Source organism: Lithobates pipiens, unplaced genomic scaffold (assembly GCF_037356315.1).
Source record: "Lithobates pipiens isolate NorthernLeopardFrog02 unplaced genomic scaffold, aLitPip1_a1.2 Scaffold_8, whole genome shotgun sequence".
Taxonomy (NCBI): domain Eukaryota; kingdom Metazoa; phylum Chordata; class Amphibia; order Anura; family Ranidae; genus Lithobates; species Lithobates pipiens.
The window spans coordinates 383,984,990-384,008,068 of record NW_027507903.1 but is presented as its reverse complement, the minus strand read 5'-3'; the positions used below and the strand labels follow the sequence as shown (position 1 = coordinate 384,008,068).

Below are 23,079 nucleotides of genomic sequence, written 5' to 3'. Positions count from 1 at the left end.
TTAAAAATCCCCATAGGCGATGATTTAGATTTTTTTTTACTGGTTATATGTTTTGAGTTACAGAGGAGGTCTAGGGCTAGAATTATTGCTCTGGCTCTAACGTTCGCAGCGATACCTCACATGTGTGGTTTGAACACCGTTTTCATATGTGGGCAGGACTTACGTATGCGTTCGCTTCTGCATGCGAGCACATGGGGACAGGGGCGCTTTAAAAAAAAAAAATGTTATTGTTCATTTTACTTTATTTATTTTAGTTTGACTTTTTTTCCCCAAAAATAAATTTTTTGATCACTTTTATTCCTATTACAAGGAATGTAAACATCCCTTGTAATAGGAATATGGCATAACAGGTCCTCTTTACAGTGAGATATGAGGTCAATAAGACCCTGCATCTCACCTCTAAGTTGGGAAGCCTGAAAAAAAAATAAAAAATAAAAAAAAGATTCTGGCTTTGATCGTATTGGCGAGTCGGTAGAAGCACCAGAGGGCGGCGGGAGGGGGGGGGATGTCTATTGGTATCACTGACTATGGCTGGGTATCTCAGAGTATGGCTGGGTATCTCCGAGTATGGCTGGGTATCTCCGAGTATGGCTGGGTATCTCCGAGTATGGCTGGGTATCTCCGAGTATGGCTGGGTATCTCCGAGTATGGCTGGGTATCTCAGAGTATGACTGGATATCTCAGAGTATGGCGTTGCAGAGTATTGCATTGCAGAGCATTGCAGGGTATTGGCGGTTGTTGCAGAGCACTGCAGAGTGTTGCAGGGAATTGGCGGGTGTTGCAGAGCATTTCAGAGTGTTAAAGGGTATTGCAGAGTGTTGCAGGGTATTGGCGGGTGTTGCAGAGCATTGCAGAGTGTTGCAGGGTATAGGCGGATGTTGCAGAGCATTGCAGAGCAGAGTGTTGCAGGGTATTGGCGGGTGTTGCAGGGTATTGGCGGGTGTTGCAGAGCATTGCAGAGTGTTGCAGAGCATTGCAGAGTGTTGCAGGGTATTGGCGGGTGTTGCAGAGCATTACAGAGTGTTGTTGCAGGGTATTGCAGAGTGCTGTTGCAGGGTATTGCAGAGTATTGCAGCAGAGTATTGCAGAGTAATGGCAGGGTATGATGGGGTTAATTTTCGGTGAGCAGCGATGTGGGCACTGCAGATGCAGCCCACAGCGCTGCTTACACTGATCTCTTCCCCCTCCGCTGTACCGATCGGTACAGAGAGGGGGAGGGAGGAACGCCGTTATGTTATGTTATGACGCCGGTTTGTTTACAAGTGATCGCTCCGTCATTTGACGGAGCGATCACGCGGTAAACGGCCGCGATGAGCGGCCGTTTACCATGATCCGTGATGCGCCGGGTCCTATGGACCCGGCAGTCAAGGATGCTCTCGAGTGCGCGCCCCAGGGGGCACGCGAGAGCGGAATTCTGGGAGGACGTCATATGACGGCCTCCCAGAGTTAAACAACCGCCCTGTAGCCGTCATTCGACTATGGGCCGGTTGTTAAGTGGTTAAAGACTCATTAGCAGAGCTAATTCATACAACTCCCTCCACGCTTAGGGGTCAAACGTCAGAAATGACTAACCAGGGTCAATCATCCGCGGACCCAGCAGGCACTTCTTTAACCCCGCCTCCCTTATCTGCTGGGGACAGTGCCGAGTCGGAGGATTCCTCAGATGAATCAGAACCCTCGGGGTTTAATTTTTCATTAGTACAACCTTTTGTCTTGGCGGTTAAACAAGCTATCTGCTGGGAAGAGGTGGAAGAGCCTCCTAAAAAGACAAAAACCTTTTTTCCATTTCTGAAAATGAAATTAATTTTTTTCCCTTTCTAGAAGAATTAAAGGATTTAATAGAAGGGGAATGGAAGAGGACGGATAAACGCTTCTCCCTAAATAGACTCCAGAAGTTGTACCCGCTGGCCAAGTCAGATACAGCCTTCCTGGATCCACCTCCAGTAGTTGATGCAGCAGTGGTGCGTTTAACCAAGAACATCACCCTACCTATGGAGGATTCGGCCTCCTTTTCAAGATCCTCTGGACAGGCGTATAGATGGATTTGAAAAAAGCCTATCAGTTGGCTGGAGGAGCATGTAGACTGGCTGTGGCTTTAGCCTTGGTGTCTAATGCCATTAAAGTTTGGACAGAAAACATTGAAGTAGTCATCCGAGAAGATGTACCAAAGGACGACATTATAAAAGCCATGGGCAGCCGACGCAGCATCAAAACAAAACTGGTGCAAAATCCCTTTTGATGGGAAGGCACTCTTTGGAGAAAGACTGGAAAAGGCAATTTCGAGAGTGACAGGAGGGAAGTTGGGGCTACTTCCCCAGGATAGAAGGGTGAGGCATTCACGCGATCCGTGCAGCTTTCTGTACAGCTGTACAGCTTTTCATTTAAAAAGAAAAAAAAATAATTAAAAAAATAATAATGTCAGCAACACAATTCATTTATGCATCTAGACGTATTGAAGAAGACTTTATGAAGTTCAAACTGTGCATATTAATTTTGAAAAATTGTGCTTGTGTTTTGGTGTTAGGCCCCTTTCACACGGGATGTTTTAGTAATGATCCGCCCTGTGATGATCCGTTTGCTCAGCAGGGATCGCTCTGTTGTCCCCGCTGAGCCGGAGGATAACAGGGCGGTCCCAGTACACTGTCAGCTCTCCGCTCTCCTCTATGGAAGATCTGTCCATGTTCATCCGTCTGTCCGTGTTCATCCGATCCGCTCTGCAGACGGATAGAAAAATAGGATTTTCCTCCGTCTGCAGAATCGGACAATTGCGGAAGTGGACGATATCGGGTGTTTGCGGATGTTCATCCGCCGACTCCCGCTATCCCATAGGAATGCATGCATGTCCGTACTTCATCCGCAAACGGATGGATGAAATACGCACATAATGTCCGCATGTGTGAATGGGGCCTTAGATGGGATGGTGGGAGTATTTAAAAAAACTGCTTATTTACAACTATTTGCACAAATAACTTTCTCTATGTTACATAGATAATCGGGTTAAAAATAAGAAAATATTCCCCCAGCACATCGCATCACCCCCCCCCCCGTAAAATCGCATCGCCCCAGCACATTGCATCACAACGCCCCCAGCACATCGAATCGCATCTCCCCAACACTTCTCATCGCATCGCCCAAAGCACATTGCATCACCCCGACACATCAAATCGCATCAGAACATCGAATCGCGTCGCCCCCAACAGATTGCATCAAATCGCATCACCCAAGAACATCGCATTGAATCGCCCCAGCACATTGAATCGCATCTCTCCCAGAACATCAAATCGCAACACCCAAGCACATCGCATCGCATCTCCCCCAGAACATCGAATCGCATCACCCCCAGCACATTGCATCACCCTCAACACTTCGAATTGTATCAGTACATCGAATCACATCACCCCAGCACATCTCATCGCCCCAGCAAATCGAATCGCATCTCCCCATCACATTGCATCTCCCCCAGCATCATTGAGCACCAAGGGGAGACGTGCTGCCCATCATTGACCACCAAGGGGAGACGTGCTGCCCATCATTGACCACCAAGGGGAGACGTGCTGCCCATCATTGACCACCAAAGGGAGACATGTTGCCCTTCATTGACCACCAAGGGGAGACATGCTGCCCATCATTGACCACCCAGGGGAGACATGCTGCCCATTGACCACCAATGGGATTAACGTGCCCTGGAGTTAAAAGCTAAATGCATCTTTAAAGAAAAATAAATGTATAAAATTAAGAAAAAATGTGTACCCTTCACTTACTTTAGATGATGATTTACATTTTTTTTACTGGTTATATGTTTTGAGTTACAGAGGAGGTCTAGGGCTAGAATTATTGCTCTCGCTCTAACGTTCGCAGCGATACCTCACATGTGTGGTTTGAACACCGTTTTCATATGTGGGCGGGACTTATGTATGCGTTCACTTCTGAATGCGAGCACATGGGGACAGGGGCGCTTTAAAAAAATAAACATTTATTGTTCATTTTACTTTATTTATTTTAGTTTGACTTTTTTTCCCCAAAAATAAATTTTTTGATCACTTTTATTCCTATACAAGGAATGTAAACATCCCTTGTAATAAGAATATGGCATGACAGGTCCTCTTTACAGTGAGATATGGGGTCAATAAGACCCCGCATCTCACCTCTAAGCTGGGAAGCCTGAAAAAAAAAAAAAGATTCTGGCTTTGATCGTATTGGCGAGTCGGTAGAAGCACCGGAGGGCGGCGGGAGGGGGGGTGTCTATGGGTATCACCGACTATGGCTGGGTATGGCTGGGTATCTCCGAGTATGGCTGGGTATCTCCGAGTATGGCTGGGTATCTCCAAGTATGACTGGGTATCTCCAAGTATGACTGGGTATCTCCAAGTATGACTGGGTATCTCCAAGTATGACTGGGTATCTCCAAGTATGACTGGGTATCTCCAAGTATGACTGGGTATCTCAGAGTATGACTGGATATCTCAGAGTATCAATGTGCTTTGGGCATCTCCAGGGATGTGTTCTGATCTTCTTTGTCCGTTATACTGCGGCAACTGACACACTTTTTTCTCTTTTATAGGGTCTCCTCTTTGTGGCAACCGTTACTAAGCCTCTGTACCAATCAAAGATAAGTACTCTAACAACATTTAACTGTAAATTAATTAATTAATTAATTCCCTTCTACCATTCCCTTCTACCATTCTTGCCCCTCCCACTATTATTAATATTCCCATAGACACACTCCTAAACCTTGTAGACAGCCTTCCCAGAATAGTTGAAGCTGTTATAACTGCAAAGAGTGTGCCAACTAAATATTGAACCCTATGGACGAAGACTGATATTCCATTAAAGTTCGTGTGTAAAGGCAGGTGTCCCAATACTTTTGACAATATAGTGTATGTGTAAGGGGGCACTCTGCCACACTCTGATGCAAGGGGGCGATACTCTGCTATAAAGTGGGACTCTGATGTAAGGTGTTGTGGGTGATGCAATGGGCTTCGTGGCGATTCGATGTTCTGGGGAGATGCGATTGGGCGAAGCGATTCGATGTGCTGATGTGATTCGATGTGCTGCGATGTGCTGGGGGCGATTCGATGTGCTGGGGGCGATTTGATTTTCTGGGGATATGTGATGCGATTGGGCGATGGGATTCTAGGTGTTGGGGTGAAGCGATTCGATGTGCTGATGCAATTCGATGTGTTGGGGGTGATGCAATGTGCTTTGGGCGATGCAATGTGCTGGGGGTGATTCAATGTGCTGGGGGAGTTGCGATTCGATGTGCTGGGGGAGATGCGATTCTATGTGCTGGGGTGATGCGATTCGATGTGCTGGTGGAGATGCGATTCTATGTGCTGGGAGCAATGTGATGCGATGTGCTGGGGGCGATGCGATGTGCTGGGGCAATGCGATTCGATGTAATGTGCTGGGGGTGATGCGATTCGATGTGTTGCGGGTGATGCAATGTACTTTGGGAGATGCGATGCGCTGGGGGTGATTCAATGTGCTGGGGAGATGTGATTCGATGTGCTGGGGGAGATGCGATTCGATGTGCTGGGGGAGATGCAATTCGATGTGATGCCATGTGCTGGGGGGCGATGCGATGTGCTGGGGTGATGCGATTCGATGTGATGTGCTGGGGGCGATTCGATGTTCTGGGGAGATGTGATGCGATTGGGCGATGGGATTCGAGGTGTTGGGATGAAGTGATTCGATGTGCTGATGCGATTCGATGTGTTGGGGTGATGCAATGTGCTTTGGGGAATGCGTTGTGCTGGGGGTGATTCAATGTGCTGGGGGAGTTGCGATTCGATGTGCTGGGGGAGATGCGATTCTATGTGCTGGGGGAGATGCGATTCTATGTGCTGGGGGCAATGTGATGTGATATGCTGGGGGCAATGCGATGTGCTGGGGCGATGTGATTCGATGTGATGTGCTGTGGGCGATGCGATTTGATGTGTTGCGGGTGATGCAATGTGCTTTGGGGAGAGTCGATGTTCTGGGGAGATGCGATGCGATTGGGCGATGGGATTCGATGTGTTTTGGAGCGAAGCGATTCGATGTGCTGATGCGATTCAATGTTTTGGGGTGATGCAATGTGCTTTGGGCGATGCGATGTGCTGGGGAGATGCGATTCGATGTGCTTGGGCCAATGTGATGTGCTGGGGGCGATTCGATGTGCTGGGGTGATGCAATGTGCTGGGGGTTATGCAATTCGATGTTCTAGGGAGATGCGATTCGATGTGCTGGGGCGATGCGATGTGCTTGGGTGATGCGTTTCGATGCAATGTGGTGGGGCAACGCGATTTGATGTGCTGATGTGATTCGATGTGTTAGGGGTGATGCAATGTGCTTTGGGCGATTTGATGCGCTGGGGCGATTCGATATGCTGGGGGAGATGCAATGTGCTGGGGGAGATGCGATTCGATTTGCTGGGGAGATGTGATGTGCTGGGGGCGATGAGATGTGCTGGGGCTATGCGATTCGATGTGCTGATGCAATTTGAAGTGTTGGGGGTGATGCAATGTGCTGGGGTGATGCGATTCGATGTTCTGGGGGAGATCCGATTTGATGTGCTGGGGCGATTCAATGCGATGTGTTTGGGTGATGCGATTCGATGCGATGGGTGATGCTATTTGATGTGCTGGGGCGATGCGATGTGCTTGGGCAATTCGTTTTGATGCTATGTGGTGGGGCAAAGCGATTTGATGTGCTGATGTGATTCAATGTTTTGGGGGTGATGCAATGTGCTTTGGGCGATTTGATGTGCTGGGGCGATTAGATGTGCTGGGAGATGCAATGTGCTGGGGGAGATGCGATTCGATTTGCTGGGGCGATGCGATTCGATGTGATGATGCAATTCGAAGTGTTGGGGGTGATGCAATGTGCTGGGGTGATGTGATTCAATGTTCTGGGGGAGATGCGGATCGATGTGCTGGGGCGATTCAATGCGATGTGCTTGGGTGATGTGATTTGATGCGATGTGTTGGGGGCGGCGCGATTCGATGTTCTGATGCGATTTGATGTGTTGGGGTGATGCAATGTGCTTTGGGCGATGCGATGTGCTGGGGGCGATTCAATGTGCATTCTAAGGAAAGAGCAAGATCCAAAAGGCATCGGTCAGCTAGCCCTCCCAGGCAGGTAAAGATGGTAAAGAGGGAATGTAGGGAGTGATGTGCACCCCCGATGACAGATAAACTGACAGCAACTGATGACAGCATCAGAAACCTGTTTCGCTAAACCTTTAAATTCTAATGCACTTTAATCAGCTAAAACATCTACAAATTCCATATTACTTTTCTACTCACCAAATATAAAACTCGTCAGTTTTCCCGCTGTCCACCATCTTTCAAGACTTCTGTATATCTGAAATTCTCCGGTCTTTCACAATCAATCGATCGAATTTTCTTCTAGGTTCAATATCACCCTCAATGCGCACGATCTCGTCTGATCTCGGATGCTAAGCAGGGTTGGGCCTGCTTAGTGCCTGGATGGGAGACCTCCTGGGAATACCAGGTGCCGTAGGCTTTTTTTCAATATGTTGTTAGTGTCGACAACCTGTTATATTTTTCTACTGATTTGCAGAAGTGACCATCTTGGCGTTTGTCAAGAGGGTTGAGAGTGGCCAGCAAGGTCGTCTACAGCCACATCACCCTGAATGCTCTTGATCTTGTCTGATCTCGGATGCAAAGCAGGGTCGGGCTTGGTTAGTACCTGGATGGGAGACCGCCTGGGAATAACAGGTGCCATAGGCTTTTTTGTAATATGTTGTTTGTGTAGACGACCAGATTTTATTTTTCTGCTTGTTTGCTGAGGTGATCATCTTGACGTTTGTCAAGAGGGTTGAGAGTGGACAAAAGTGATCAGATTATTTTTTTTTTTTAAAGGGACAATGCAAAAAAAGAAAAAAAAATAAGATTTTTTTTTTTAAAGCACCCCCCTCCCATCTTCGCATGCTTGCGCAGCAAAGAAAACGCTTACGTAAGTCACACCTCATATATAAATGGTGTTCAAATCACACATAAGGTATTGCCACAAACTAGATCTCCTCTGTAACTCTAACCTGGTAACCGTTACATTATTTTTAAAAGTGCTGTCTATGGAGATTTATTAAGTTCCTTAGTTTGTCGTCATTCCAGTAATGTTCACAAGCATGACATTGGCATTAAGTATCTATTTACTTGGCATAACATCATCTTTTACATTATAGAAAAAAATTGGGCTAACTTTATGGGGGTTTTTTTTTCATAAAAGTGTATTTTTCCCCCCAAAAATGTGTTTGAAAGAGCACTGCGCAAATATCATGAGACAAAAAAAAATGATTTCAACGATCACCAATTTATTCGCTAGGGTCTATGCTAAAATATATATATATATATATATATATATATATATATATATATATATACAGTAGGTGCCGCCATTTTCCTATAGGAGCGAGAGAGCGGCGATAATGTCTCGGGGGCATACCAGGCCCTTAGGTCCGGTAGGAATTTTAAGGGGAATCCCCTACGCCAAAAAAAGGCGTGGGGTCCCCCTCAAAATCCATACCAGACCCCTATCCGAGCACGCAGCCCGGCCGGTCAGGAAAGGGGGTGGGGTTAAACGAGCGCCCCCCCCCCCCTCCTGAGCCATACCAGGCTCAACATGGGGGGTGCCTTGGGGAAGGGGGGGCGGCGCGGCCCCCGCACCCCAAAGCACCTTGTACCCATGTTGATGAGGACAAGGGCCTCTTCCCGACAACCCTGGCCGTTGGTTGTCGGGGTCTGCGGGCGGGGGGCTTATCGGAATCTGGGAGCCCCCTTTATTAAGGGCGCCCCCGGATAGCGTCCCCCCACCCTATGTGAATGAGTATGGGGTGCAATGTACTTTTAAGATCAGCCTAACTTCCTTATCCTTTGGATTACAAATTATAAAGGACCATCATAGCTAGCAGAAGAAAAGAAGATTAAAGAATGTTTACTATTAACAAGATCTTGCAACTAGCTATTAAAGTAGGGGGAGCTCCCTTGTGGTTTCACCTTGTAAAATTGTTGTTTTGCATTCATTGTTCTGTCATTTTACGTTAGGATGACAGTACAATTATTCTAACCACCTGTTTATCATAATTACAGTAACGTATATTTATGGTTAAGTACTTCAATTGTGTGGAGTATTGTTTTCTCTCAGCAGGTGGAGCCATCGGGTGTCCTGGACCTGGTAATAATACAGGTATATTATATTGTATTGTGGCGTTACCTCTCACCATTTCATTACACATTCATATTGCACCACAGCTGTGTCAAGGGGACTGAGTCAAGTCAAGGGGGGTTCATTAGCAAAGTGCAGGTGCAAATAAAACCAGCAGCTCCTTCAGGGGTTAGTGCTACATGGTAATGGGGGGAAAAAAAATCAAGCCGTTTTTGTTCAACCCACTGGTTGAGCACAAGGAAACATTCTGATGTATGGACTGAGCTTACATGAAAGAAGAACTTAATTAAAACCAGCAACAGTTGAGACAATGAACACCTTGGTCAGGTCTATGTACAGTATATCTATGCATATTGTATAGAGTACAGTGATTAAGAGCAAGCAATAAACAAAACAGAGTACAGCAGTAAGGATAACTGCCACATTCACAACAGGGTTCTCCTTTACATCCGTGTCTCTAAAGTCCCACCCAGTAGTGCACCTCACCCCTATATATTGTGGACCTATACCAGTCCTTAAGGATTAGCAGACTGTACCTCACTCAACCCAATATACTGTAGTACGCTATACCTTACCAGTCCTTAGAAGGACCTTTGTGCAAATAGTAGGTTGTGATTAGCAGACTGTACCTCAGTCCCTATACTCATAAAGGACTGCTGCAGAATAGGGCAGTAGTCAGCAGTAGTGCACCTCAATCCTATATATTGTGGACCTATACCAGTCCTTAAGGATTAGCAGACTGTACCTCACTCAACCCTATATACTGTAGTACGCTATACCTTACCAGTCCTTAGAAGGACCTTTGTGGAACTAGTAGGTTGTGATTAGCAGACTGTACCTCAGTCCCTATACTCATAAAGGACTGCTGCAGAATAGGGCAGCAGTCAGCAGTAGTGCACCTTAACCCTATATATTGTGGACCTATACCAGTCCTTAAGGATTAGCAGACTGTACCTTACTCAACCCTATATACTGTAGTACGCTATACCTTACCAGTCCTTAGAAGGACCTTTGTGCAGTGAATCTTGGAATCGATAACTTCTTTTTTTATATTTAACATTCTTTTTTTATATGTGAAATTCTGACAATTCAGGACTCTTGAGACAATGGAGGCGAGGGAAGGTCAGGGTAGGCAAAGAAGAGGGTGCAGGAGATGATCACCAGCACCGTGATATAGAGCACTGACACCTGCACCGTGATAGAGCGATCTGACACCAGCACCGTGACATAACACATGTATGAGGTGAATCTGGGATCGACAACTACAAGCATTCTTTTTTTATATGTGAAATTCTGACAATTCAGGACTCTTGAGACAATGGAGGCGAGGGAAGGTCAGGGTAGGCAAAGAAGAGGGTGCAGGAGATGATCACCAGCACCGTGATATAGAGCACTGACACCTGCACCGTGATAGAGCGATCTGACACCAGCACCGTGACATAACACATGTATGAGGTGAATCTGGGATCGACAACTACAAGCATTATTTTTTTATATGTGAAATTCTGACAATTCAGGACTCTTGAGACAATGGAGTCGAGGGAAGGTCAGGGTAGGCAAAGAAGAGGTGCAGGAGATGATCACCAGCACCAGCACCGTGATATAGAGCACTGACACCTGCACCGAGATAGAGAGCACTAACAGCAGCACTGATACCAGCAACTTGCTGCTGGGCCCCAAAAATATGACACCGCTCAACCTCTTCAAACAGGAGGGTACGGGCATATAGTACGGTGTGCTTTTTAGGTTGTGATTAGCAGACTGTACCTCACTGAACCCTATATACTGTAGTACACTATACCTTACCAGTCCTTAGAAGGACCTTTGTGCAAATAGTAGGGTGTGATTAGCAGACTGTACCTCAGTCCCTATAATCATAAAGGACTGCTGCAGAATAGGGCAGCAGTCAGCAGTAGTGCACCTCAACCCTATATATTGTGGACCTATACCAGTCCTTAAGGATTAGCAGACTGTACCTCACTCAACCCTATATACTGTAGTACGCTATACCTTACCAGTCCTTAGAAGGACCTTTGTGGAACTAGTAAGTTGTGATTAGCAGACTGTACCTCAGTCCCTATACTCATAAAGGACTGCTGCAGAATTGGGCAGCAGTCAGCAGTAGTGCACCTCAACCCTATATATTGTGGACCTATACCAGTCCTTAAGGATTAGCAGACTGTACCTCACTCAACCCTATATACTGTAGTACGCTATACCTTACCAGTGCTTAGAAGGACCTTTGTGGAACTAGTAGGTTGTGATTAGTAGGCTGTACCTCAGTCCCTATACTCATAAAGGACTGCTGAAGAATAGGGCAGCAGTCAGCAGTAGTGCACCTCAACCCTATATATTGTGGACCTATACCAGTCCTTAAGGATTAGCAGACTGTACCTCACTCAACCCTATATACTGTATTACGCTATACCTTACCAGTCCTTAGAAGGACCTTTGTGCAAATAGTAGGTTGTGATTAGCAGACTGTACCTCAGTCCCTATACTCATAAAGAACTACTGCAGCAGAAGGGCAGCAGTCAAGTATAATATTCTTTCTATATTTGGAAGAAAGAATATTATACGTGTATAAGCCTATTACCATACCAGTCCTGAAAAGATCCTTTGTGGACCTAATAGTAACAGCTACTGATTAAACTGACTGTTCCTCACTGCCACACACAGCTTCCTGCCTGTCCCTATTTAAACTGACAAAACACAGGTTCCTGCAACAATAACTTGAATAGCACTCAAAACTATATCCTTTACTACTTTACCATACCAGTCCTGAAAAGGACTTTTGTGGACCTAATAGTAACCGCTAATGATTAAACTGACTGTCCCTGCTGCACACAGCGTCCTGTCCCTCTCTCAGCCCTGACAAAAGACAATCTGCAGCAACAATGACTTGAATAGCAGTGCCTCAAACCTATATCCGTGCCACCCATCCGTGCCATCTTATCTGTGCCCATCTTTGCCCATCAGTGCCTCCTTATCTGTGCCCATCAGTACTGCCTTATCTGTGCCTATCGGTGCCACTTTATCTGTGCCTATTAGTGCCGCCTTAACTATGCCTATCAGTGCCCACCAGTGCAGCTTATCAGTGCCCACCAGTGCCGCCTCATCAGTGCACTTCAATGAAGGAGAAAAATTACCTGTTTGCAAAATTTTATAACAAACTATTAAACATGATTTTTATTTTATTTTTTGCATCTTTTTTTGTTTGTTTAGCAAAAAATAAAACTCCCAGCTGTAATTAAATACCACCAAAAGAAAGCTCTATTTGTGGGAAAAAAATGCTAAAAATTTCATTTGGGTACGGTGTTGTATGACCGCGCAATTGTCATTCAAAGTGCATCAGCGCTGAAAGCTGAAAATTGGTCTGGGCAGGAGGGGGGTTTAAGTGCCCAGTAAGCAAGGGGTTAAAGTGGTGCTCCGGCCAAAATTACACTTTTTAAATAAAAATACCCCTATAATACACAAGTTTAATGTATTCAGTAAAGTTTAATGGTTAATACAGCATTTTGAAAGTTTATAAACTAGCAGCAGATTGTGGCCATCTTAAGTGTGGGCATCTGAAGCCAGACTGTATTTCTTCCTGGATTTCAGCCTTGCAGATCTCGCACATGCTCAATGCTGCACAAGCAGTGTAATAAGTTTCAGGTCAGGTTTCCATGGCAACGGCAGTGTTAGAGGAAGTTGCCACCCATATCTATGCAAACCCCTCCTCCCTCCAGGAACCAGTAAATATACTGCATGTACAAGGAATATTATTCAAGAAACACACACACACACACACACACTATATATATATATCGTGTTCTGTACATATATACACACACATATCTACACTCAGCTGATACTTTTTTCTGTACAGCTTTTCATTTAAAAAAATAATAATCTCAGCAACACAATTCATTTATGCATCTAGACGTATTGAAGACGACTTTATGAAGTTCAAACTGTGCATATTAATTTAGAAAAATTGTGCTTGTGTTTTGGTGTTAGGCCACTTTCACACGGGATGGATCAGTAATGATCCACCCCGTGATGATCTGCTTGCTCAGCGGGGATCGCTCTGTTGTCCCTGCTGAGCCGGAGGATAACAGGGCGGTCCCAGCACACTGTGCATGGACCGCCCTGTCAGCTCTCCGCTCTCCTCTATGGGGGATCGTCTGTCCGTGTTCATCCGATCCGCTCTGCAGACGGATAGAAAAATAGGATTTTCCTCCGTCTGCAGAATCGGACAATTGCGGAGGCGGACGATATCGGGTGTTTGCGGATGTTCATCCGCCGACACCCGCTATCCCATAGGAATGCATGTATGTCCGTACTTCATCCGCAAACGGATGGATGAAATACGCACATAATGTCCGCATGTGTGAATGGGGCCTTAGATGGGATGGTGGGAGTATTTTTAAAAAAAACTGCTTATTTACAACTATTTGCACAAACAACTTTCTCTATGTTACATAGATAATCGGGTTAAAAATAATAAAATATTCCCCCAGCACATCGATCCCCCTCCCCGTAAAATCGCATTGCCCCAGCACATTGCATCACAACGCCCCCAGCACATCAAATCGCATCTCCCCAACACTTCTCATCGCATCGCCCAAAGCACATTGGATCACCCCCGACACATCAAATCGCATCAGAACATCGAATCGCGTCGCCCCCAACAGATCGAATCAAATCGCATCACCCAAGCACATCGCATTGAATCGCCCCAGCACATTGAATCGCATCTCTCCCAGAACATCAAATTGCAACACCGAAGCGCATCGCATCTCCCCCAGAACATCGAATCGCATCACCCCCAGCACATTGCATCACCCCAACACTTCGAATTGCATCAGCACATCGAATCGCATCGCCCCGGCAAATCGAATCGCATCTCCCCCATCACATTGCATCTCCCCCAGCACATTGCATCACCCCCAGCGCATCGAAATGCCCAAAGCACATTGCATCACCTACAACACATCGAATCGCATCAGCACATCGAATCGCTTCGCCCCACCATATCGCATAGAAATGCATAGCCCAAGCACATCGCATCGCCTCAGCACATCGAATCGCATCTCCCCAGAATATCGAATCGCATCTCCCCCACCACATCGAATTGCCCCCAGCACATCGCATCGCCCAAAGCACATTGCATCACCCCAACACATCAAATCGCATCAGAACATCGAATCGCGCCGCCCCCAACACATTGCATCAAATCACATCACCCAAGCACATCGCATTGAATCGCCCCAGCACATCAAATTGCGTCTCCCCAGAACATCGAATCACATCACCCCAGCACATTGTATCACCCCCAACACTTCGAATTGCATCATCACATCGAATCGCATTGCCCCAGCAAATCGAAACGCATCTCCCCCAGCACATTGCATCTCCCAGCACATCGAATCGCCCCAGCACATCGAATCGCCCAAAGCACATTGCATTAATCCCAAAACATCGAATCAAATCAGCACATCAAATCGGTTTGCCCCACCACATAGCATCAAAAGGCATTGCCCAAGCACATCGCATCGCCCCAGCACATCAAATCGCATCACCCATCGCATCGAATCGCATCACCCAAGCACATCGCATTGAATCGCCCCAGCACATCGAATCGAATCTCCCCCAGAACATCGAATCGCATCACCCCAGCACATTGCATCACCCCAACACTTCGAATTGAATCAGCACATCGAATCGCATAGCCCCAGCACATCTCATCGCCCCCAGCACATCACATCTCCCCAGCAAATCGAATCGCATCTCCCCCAGCACATTGCATCTCTCCCAGCACATCAATTCGCCCAAAGCACATTGCATCACCCCCAACACATCGAATCACATCAGCACATCGAATCGCTTTGCCCCACCACATCGTATCGAAACGCATCACCCCAGCACATCACATCGCCCCAGCACATCGAATCGCATCTCCCCAGAACATCGAAACGCATAACCCCCAGCACATTGCATCTCCCCAAAACACATTGCATCACCCGCAACACATCAAATCGCACCGCCCCCACAGCACATCACATTGAATCACATCGCCCCAGCACATCGCATCGCCCCCAGCATATCACATCACATTGCCCCCAGCACATAGAATCGCATCTCCCCAGCACATATAATCGCATCTCCCCCAGCACATCGAATCGCAACTCCCCCAGCACATCGAATCGCAACTCCCCCAGCACATTGAATCACCCCCAGCACAACGCATCGCCCAAAGCACATTGCATCGCCCAAAGCACATTGCATCACCCCCAACACATCGAATCGCATCAGCACATCGAATCGCTTCACCCCAACACCTCGAATCCCATCGCCCAAACGCAGAACATCGAATCGCCCCCAGCACATCACATCGAATCGCATCACCCCAGCACATCACATCGCCCCCAGCACATGGCATCACATCGAATTGCATCTCCCCCCAGCACATCGAATCGCATCTCCCCAGCACATCGAATCACCCCCAGCGCATCGCATCTCCCAAAGTACATTGCATCACCCGCAACATATCGAAACGCATCGCCCCCAGCACATCAAATCGAATCGCATCGCCCCAGCACATCACATTGCTCCCAGCACATAGAATCGCATCTCCCCCAGCACATCGAATCGCATCACCCCCAGCACATCCAATTGCATCTCCCCCAGCACATCAAATCACATCTCCCCAGCACATCGAATCACCCCCAGCACATCGCAACGCCCAAAGCACATTGCATCACCCCCAACACATCGAATTGCATCAGCACATCGAATCGCTTCACCCCAACACCTAGAATCCCATCGCCCAATCGCATCACATATCCCCAGAACATCGAATCGCCCCCAGCACATCACATCGCATCGCCCCCAGCACATCGCAGCACATCACAGCACATCGCATCACATCGAATCGCATCAGCACATCGAATCGCTTCGCCCCAACACATCGATTCCCATCACCCAATCACATCTCCCCAGAACATCGAATCACCCCAAAGCCCATTGCATCACCCACAACACCTTACATCAGAGTCCCACTTTATAGCAGAGTATCGCCCCCTTGCATCAGAGTGTGGCAGAGTGCCCCCTTACACATACACTATATTGTCAAAAGTATTGGGACACCTGCCTTTACACACGAACACACACAAACTTTAATGGAATATCAGTCTTTGTCCATAGGGTTCAATATTTAGTTGCCACACTCTTTGCAGTTATAACAGCTTCAACTATTCTGGGAAGGCTGTCTACAAGGTTTAGAAGTGTGTCTATGGGAATATTTGACCATTCTTCCAATAGTACATTTGTGAGGTCAGGCACTGATGTTGGACGAGAAAGGCCCATCTCGCAGCCTTCACTCTATTTCACCCCAAAGGTGTTCTATTGGGTTGAGGTCAGGACTCTGCATTCCAGTCACGTTCCTCCACCCCAAACACGCTCATCCATGTCTTTATGGATCTTGCTTTGTGCACTGGTCCAAATCACTTGGTGGAGGGGGATTATGGTGTGGTGTTGTTTTTCAGGGCTTGGGCTTGGCCCCTAAATTCCAGTGAAGGCAACACTTAAGGTGTCAGCATACCAAGAAATGTTGGACAATTTCATGCTCTCAACTTTGTGGGAAGTTTGAGGAAGGCCCCTTTCTGTTCCAACATGACTGTGCACCAGTGTACAAAGCATAATCCATAAAAGGCATGAATGAGCGAGTTTGGGGTGGAGGAGCTTTACTGGGCTGGACAGATTCTTGACCTCAACCCAATAGAACACCTTTGGGATGAATTAGAGCAGAGAATCCTAAGCCAAGCCTACTCGTCCACATCAGTGCCTGAATTCACAAATGCTCTTCCTGGAAGAATGGTCAAACATTCCCAAAGACACACACCTAAACCTTGTGGTCAGCCTGCCCAGAAGATTTGAAGCTGTTGTAGCTGCAAAAGGGTGGGCCAACTCAATAGTGAATCCTCATTGACCACCAAGGGGAGACGTGCTGCCCATCATTGAGCACCAAGGGGAGACGTGCTGCCCATCATTGACCACCAAGGGGAGACGTGCTGCCCATCATTGACCACCAAGGGGAGACGTGCTGCCCATCATTGACCACCAAAGGGAGACATGCTGCCCATCATTGACCACCAAGGGGAGACATGCTGCCCATCATTGACCACCCAGGGGAGACATGCTGCCCATTGACCACCAATGGGATTAACGTGCCCTGGAGTTAAAAGCTAAATGCATCTTTAAAGAAAAATAAATGTATAAAATTAAGAAAAAATGTGTACCCTTCACTTACTTTAGACGATGATTTAAAAATGTTTTACTGGTTATATGTTTTGAGTTACAGAGGAGGTCTAGGGCTAGAATTATTGCTCTCGCTCTAACGTTCGCAGCGATACCTCACATGTGTGGTTTGAACACCGTTTTCATATGTGGGCGGGACTTATGTATGCGTTCGCTTCTGCATGCGAGCACATGGGGACAGGGGCGCTTTAAAAAAAAATAATTTTATTGTTCATTTTACTTTATTTATTTTAGTTTGACTTTTTTTCCCGAAAAATTAATTTTTTGATCACTTTTATTCCTATTATAAGGAATGTAAACATCCCTTGTAATAGGAATATGGCATGACAGGTCCTCTTTACAGTGAGATATGGGGTCAATAAGACCCCGCATCTCACCTCTAAGCTGGGAAGCCTGAAAAAAAAAATGATTCTGGCTTTGATCGTATTGGCGAGTCGGTAGAAGCACCAGAGGGCGGCGGGAGGTGGGGTGTCTATGGGTATCACCGACTATGGCTGGGTATGGCTGGGTATCTCAGAGTATGACTGGGTATCTCCAAGTATGACTGGGTATCGCAGAGTATGACTGGATATCTCAGAGTATGGCGTTGCAGAGTATTGCATTGCAGAGCATTGCAGGGTATTGGTGGGTGTTGCAGAGCATTGCAGAATGTTGTAGGGTATTGGCGGGTGTTGCAGAGTATTGCAGAGTGTTGCAGGGTATTGGCGGGTGTTGCAGAACATTGCAGAGTGTTGTAGGGTATTGGCGGGTGTTGCAGAGTATTGCAAAGTGTTGCAGGGTATTGGCGGGTGTTGCAGAACATTGCAGAGTGTTGCAGGGTATTGCAGAGTGTTGCAGGGTTTTGCAGAGTGTTGCAGGGTATTGGCGGGTGTTGCAGGGTATTGGCGGGTGTTGCAGGGTATTGGCGGGTGTTGCAGGGTATTGGCGGGTGTTGCAGGGTATTGGCGGGTGTTGCAGGGTATTGCAGGGTGTTGCAGGGTATTGGCGGGTGTTGCAGGGTATTGGCAGGTGTTGCAGAGCATTGCAGAGTGTTGTTGCAGGGTATTGCAGAGTGTTGTTGCAGGGTATTGCAGAGTGTTGTTGCAGGGTATTGCAGAGTGTTGTTGCAGGGTATTGCAGAGTGTTGTTGCAGGGTATTGCAGAGTGTTGTTGCAGGGTGTTGCAGGGTATTGCAGGGTGTTGCAGGGTATTGGCGGGTGTTGCAGAGTGTTGCAGGGTATTGGCGGGTGTTACAGAGCATTGCAGAGCATTGCAGGGTGTTGCAGAGCATTGCAGGGTGTTGCAGGGTATTGGCGGGTGTTGCAGGGTATTGGCGGGTGTTGCAGAGTATTGCAGCAGAGTATTGCAGCAGAGTATTGCAGCAGAGTATTGCAGCAGAGTAATGGCAGGGTATGATGGGGTTAATTTTCGGTGAGCAGCGATGTGGGCACTGCAGATGCAGCCCATAGCGCTGCTTACACTGATCTCTTCCCCCTCCGCTGTACCGATCGGTACAGAGAGGGGGAGGGAGGAACGCCGTTATGTTATGTTATGACGCCGGTTTGTTTACAAGTGATCGCTCCGTCATTTGACGGAGCGATCACGCGGTAAACGGCCGCGATGAGCGGCCGTTTACCATGATCCGTGATGCGCCGGGTCCTATGGACCCGGCAGTCAAGGATGCTCTCGAGTGCGCGCCCCAGGGGGCACGCGAGAGCGGAATTCTGGGAGGACGTCATATGACGGCCTCCCAGAGTTAAACAACCGCCCTGTAGCCGTCATTCGACTATGGGCCGGTTGTTAAGTGGTTAAAGACTCATTAGCAGAGCTAATTCATACAACTCCCTCCACGCTTAGGGGTCAAACGTCAGAAATGACTAACCAGGGTCAATCATCCGCGGACCCAGCAGGCACTTCTTTAACCCCGCCTCCCTTATCTGCTGGGGACAGTGCCGAGTCGGAGGATTCCTCAGATGAATCAGAACCCTCGGGGTTTAATTTTTCATTAGTACAACCTTTTGTCTTGGCGGTTAAACAAGCTATCTGCTGGGAAGAGGTGGAAGAGCCTCCTAAAAAGACAAAAACCTTTTTTCCATTTCTGAAAATGAAATTAATTTTTTTCCCTTTCTAGAAGAATTAAAGGATTTAATAGAAGGGGAATGGAAGAGGACGGATAAACGCTTCTCCCTAAATAGACTCCAGAAGTTGTACCCGCTGGCCAAGTCAGATACAGCCTTCCTGGATCCACCTCCAGTAGTTGATGCAGCAGTGGTGCGTTTAACCAAGAACATCACCCTACCTATGGAGGATTCGGCCTCCTTTTAAAGATCCTCTGGACAGGCGTATAGATGGATTTGAAAAAAGCCTATCAGTTGGCTGGAGGAGCATGTAGACTGGCTGTGGCTTTAGCCTTGGTGTCTAATGCCATTAAAGTTTGGACAGAAAACATTGAAGTAGTCATCCGAGAAGATGTACCAAAGGACGACATTATAAAAGCCATGGGCAGCCGACGCAGCATCAAAACAAAACTGGTGCAAAATCCCTTTTGATGGGAAGGCACTCTTTGGAGAAAGACTGGAAAAGGCAATCTCGAGAGTGACAGGAGGGAAGTTGGGGCTACTTCCCCAGGATAGAAGGGTGAGGCATTCACACGTGGTATCAACAAAATTCCAAGCTTCCAGGAATAGGAATTTCTCCAACTTTAGACAAGGCAGAGACCCCAAAAAGAATTGGAGGAGTACTCAGGCCACGTTTCTAAAGGCAAATAGAGAAGCCTCTCCAATACTCAGGAGGGGACAAAATCCTTTTGACAAAAGGCCACTGCAGCCAGGTTGAAGAGGTTTGCGGAGGTATCGGGCAGTCATTGCGAAGATCCGTCGGTGGTCTCTACAGTCCGTTTTACCCATTTTTGGACCTTCCAAGATGTGCCCCCACAAGACTCGTTAGTTCTAACAAAAAGTCCAACTTCACAGCAGAAAGCGGAAGCTCTGCAGAAATATCTTCACCTTCTTGTAGTACAACAGGCAGTTTTACCGGTCCCTCCCTCCGAGAGATTCATGGGATTCTATTCTCCTCTCTTCCTCATCTCCAAGAAGAGTGGAGAGTGGAGACCAGTGGTGGATCTGAAGAGGTTAAATCGTTTCATACAGCTCGACTCGTTCAAGATGGAATCCTTGCAGACGATCATCCAGATGGTCCAACCAGGAGACTGCTTGCTATCGGTAGACTTGCAAGATGCTTATTTCCATGTTCCCGTGTTACCAGCGTTCCAAAGATTTTTGAGAGTGGCAATAGGCTCAACACATGTTGGCCTATGCACATCACCAAGGATATTCTCAAAAGTTCTAATTTCAGCCCTGGCACCTTCGAGTCTTTCACTTTTTGGATGACATTCTACTGCTAGCGTCTGATCAAGCCCAGCTATGGGACCACAAGGAGATTCTTCTGAGGACTCTGAGAGAGTTTGGATGGTTAGTAAATACAGAGAAGAGCCTCCTAACCCCAACTCAGGTGATGATTTACCTGGGTGCTCTATTCAACACCAAGGCTGGTACAGTGCGCCTCCCTCTCCAGAAGGTGAAGGCGATTGTTCAGAAGATGGTCCACGTCAGATCTCTCTCCCACCTGTCAGCCTCGAATTGCTTGAGTTTAATCGGGACCATGGCGGCTTGCCTTTCCAATGTTACCTTGGGCTCATTGGCATCTGAGGACTCTTCAATGGGGCTTTTTGACGCAGTGGAGGAAGAAGTCCCTATGTCAGAGAATATCAATTTCAGCTTCTATGAAGAGAAGTCTCCTCTGGGGGTCGAAGGAAGACCTCATTTCAAAGCCTCGGCTCCTGCAATGCCCTTCCTGGACCATTCTTACCACCGACGAAAGTTCGAAAGGGTGGGGAGCACACTGAGATCACCTGGCAGTGCAAGGGAAATGGGACGTCCCTGTGGCGGGGGTAGTCTCCAACGTCTTAGAGCTGCGAGCAGTGTATTTAGCTCTGCTGAGTCTAAAAGAACATCTACATCTAAGAACATCTCAGCGTATGCCCCGCCGGTCAAGATCCCAGTGTTCCCGCAGCTTCTCTCACAGGAGAAATTGGTGCACCCAGCTCCTCACAAACTGAATCTACATCTTTGGATCTTGAGCGGCAGAATTTCCAGTCATTAGGATTCTCAGTGGGGGTGATTTCTACTCTCCTAAAGGCTAGGAAACCTTCCACAAACTTTATCTATTCTAAAATATGGAATACATTTAAAACATTTGCAGAAAGTAAGCAGTGGGACCCCACCACTCCGTCCACCTCAGTAGTTTTGGAGTTTCTGCAGAATGGTTTAGATCTGCGGCTCAGTTTAACCAGTAGAGACCCGCGCTATAGCCAAATGACGGCTACAGCGCGGACCTCCTTTGCCGGGACGACGTCTATTGACATCGTCCCGTGCACGAGCGCCCTGCCCGTTTATCAGACTCGCCTGATCACAGATCCAAGCAAGGGGTCGATCCCGACCCCTTACCATGTGATCAGCTGTCAGCCAATGACAGCTGATCATGTGATACAACGAAGCCGGTAATCGGCTATCTTTCCTCCTCGTGCCGACAGCGCGACGAGAAAAAAAAAGAGCCGATCACCGGCGGCCATGATCGGGACTGATGTCCCGATCACGGCCAGCTTACCAGTACCCACCTGCCCCCTGCCAGTGCCACCTCTGTAATAAAAAAGTGCCCCCAATCAGTGCCACCCAGCAGTGCCCACAGTGCCACACATCAGTGCCCACAGTGCCACACATCAGTGCCCACAATCTGCCTCAACAACGGAGCTGCACCCCAGTGCCACATATCCGTGCCCATCAGTGTCATCTACCAGTGCCCATCAGCGCCGCCCATCAGTGCCCAGCAGTGCCACCTATCAGAGCCACCTATCAGTTCCACCTATCAGTGCCCATCAGTCCCATCTATCAGTGGTACCTATTAGTGCCACCCATCCTGAACTACACCTACACCATACCAGTCCTTAAAATAACTTTTGTGGACCTAATAGCTAGCGATTTGGGTCACTGCAGTCTCTCCCTGCTCCAAAAGAAGACTTATGAACCGAAAGCTTCTGTCGAAAGGCTTCATCATGAGAGAACCAAGCTAAACCTGGAACATTTTTATAAGCTTCTAAAATTATTTCAACATGATGAAACATACCGCCACATAACTCAGGATGACATTCGCCCATTACACTATCATAAATACAAAAAGATTGTAACCAACTATTAAAATTGCGTGTGCCTAAACGTCTCCTGTCATCATCAGATTTCTCACCATATTTTTTATCAAACCTATATTCTTTAAATGACGGCAATAAGGAAAGCAATTCAATATAATCCCCTTTCCAAATCTTTTCTTTAACTGAAATAGGTAAGTGAAAACCTAATGGAGACAATTCACACGTAAGTACTTCTTTAATGTAAGGTTCAGGAACATTAGAAACAGTAGCACAAGAGGGAACTAATGATAAACCAGAGGAAGTCAAATCGACATTAAGTAAAACAGAAGAATTTGAAGCAGTATGAACACTATCTTTTGAAACTGACATAAGAGCAGCGTCATCAGCAGAGCGAGAAGAAGCAGTTTTAGGCAATAAATTAGATA

General features: G+C 47.2%; 1 protein-coding gene and 2 pseudogenes across 1 annotated transcript in view; 2 read left to right on the top strand and 1 right to left on the bottom strand.

Annotated features, from left to right (window-relative positions):
• The window catches only part of LOC143962780 (uncharacterized), a 459,151-nt gene that overhangs the window by 43,114 nt on the left and 392,958 nt on the right, over positions 1 to 23,079 (bottom strand). The window lies entirely within an intron of this gene.
• Positions 7,387 to 7,506, top strand: LOC143965459 (5S ribosomal RNA; annotated as a pseudogene).
• Positions 7,615 to 7,733, top strand: LOC143965310 (5S ribosomal RNA; annotated as a pseudogene).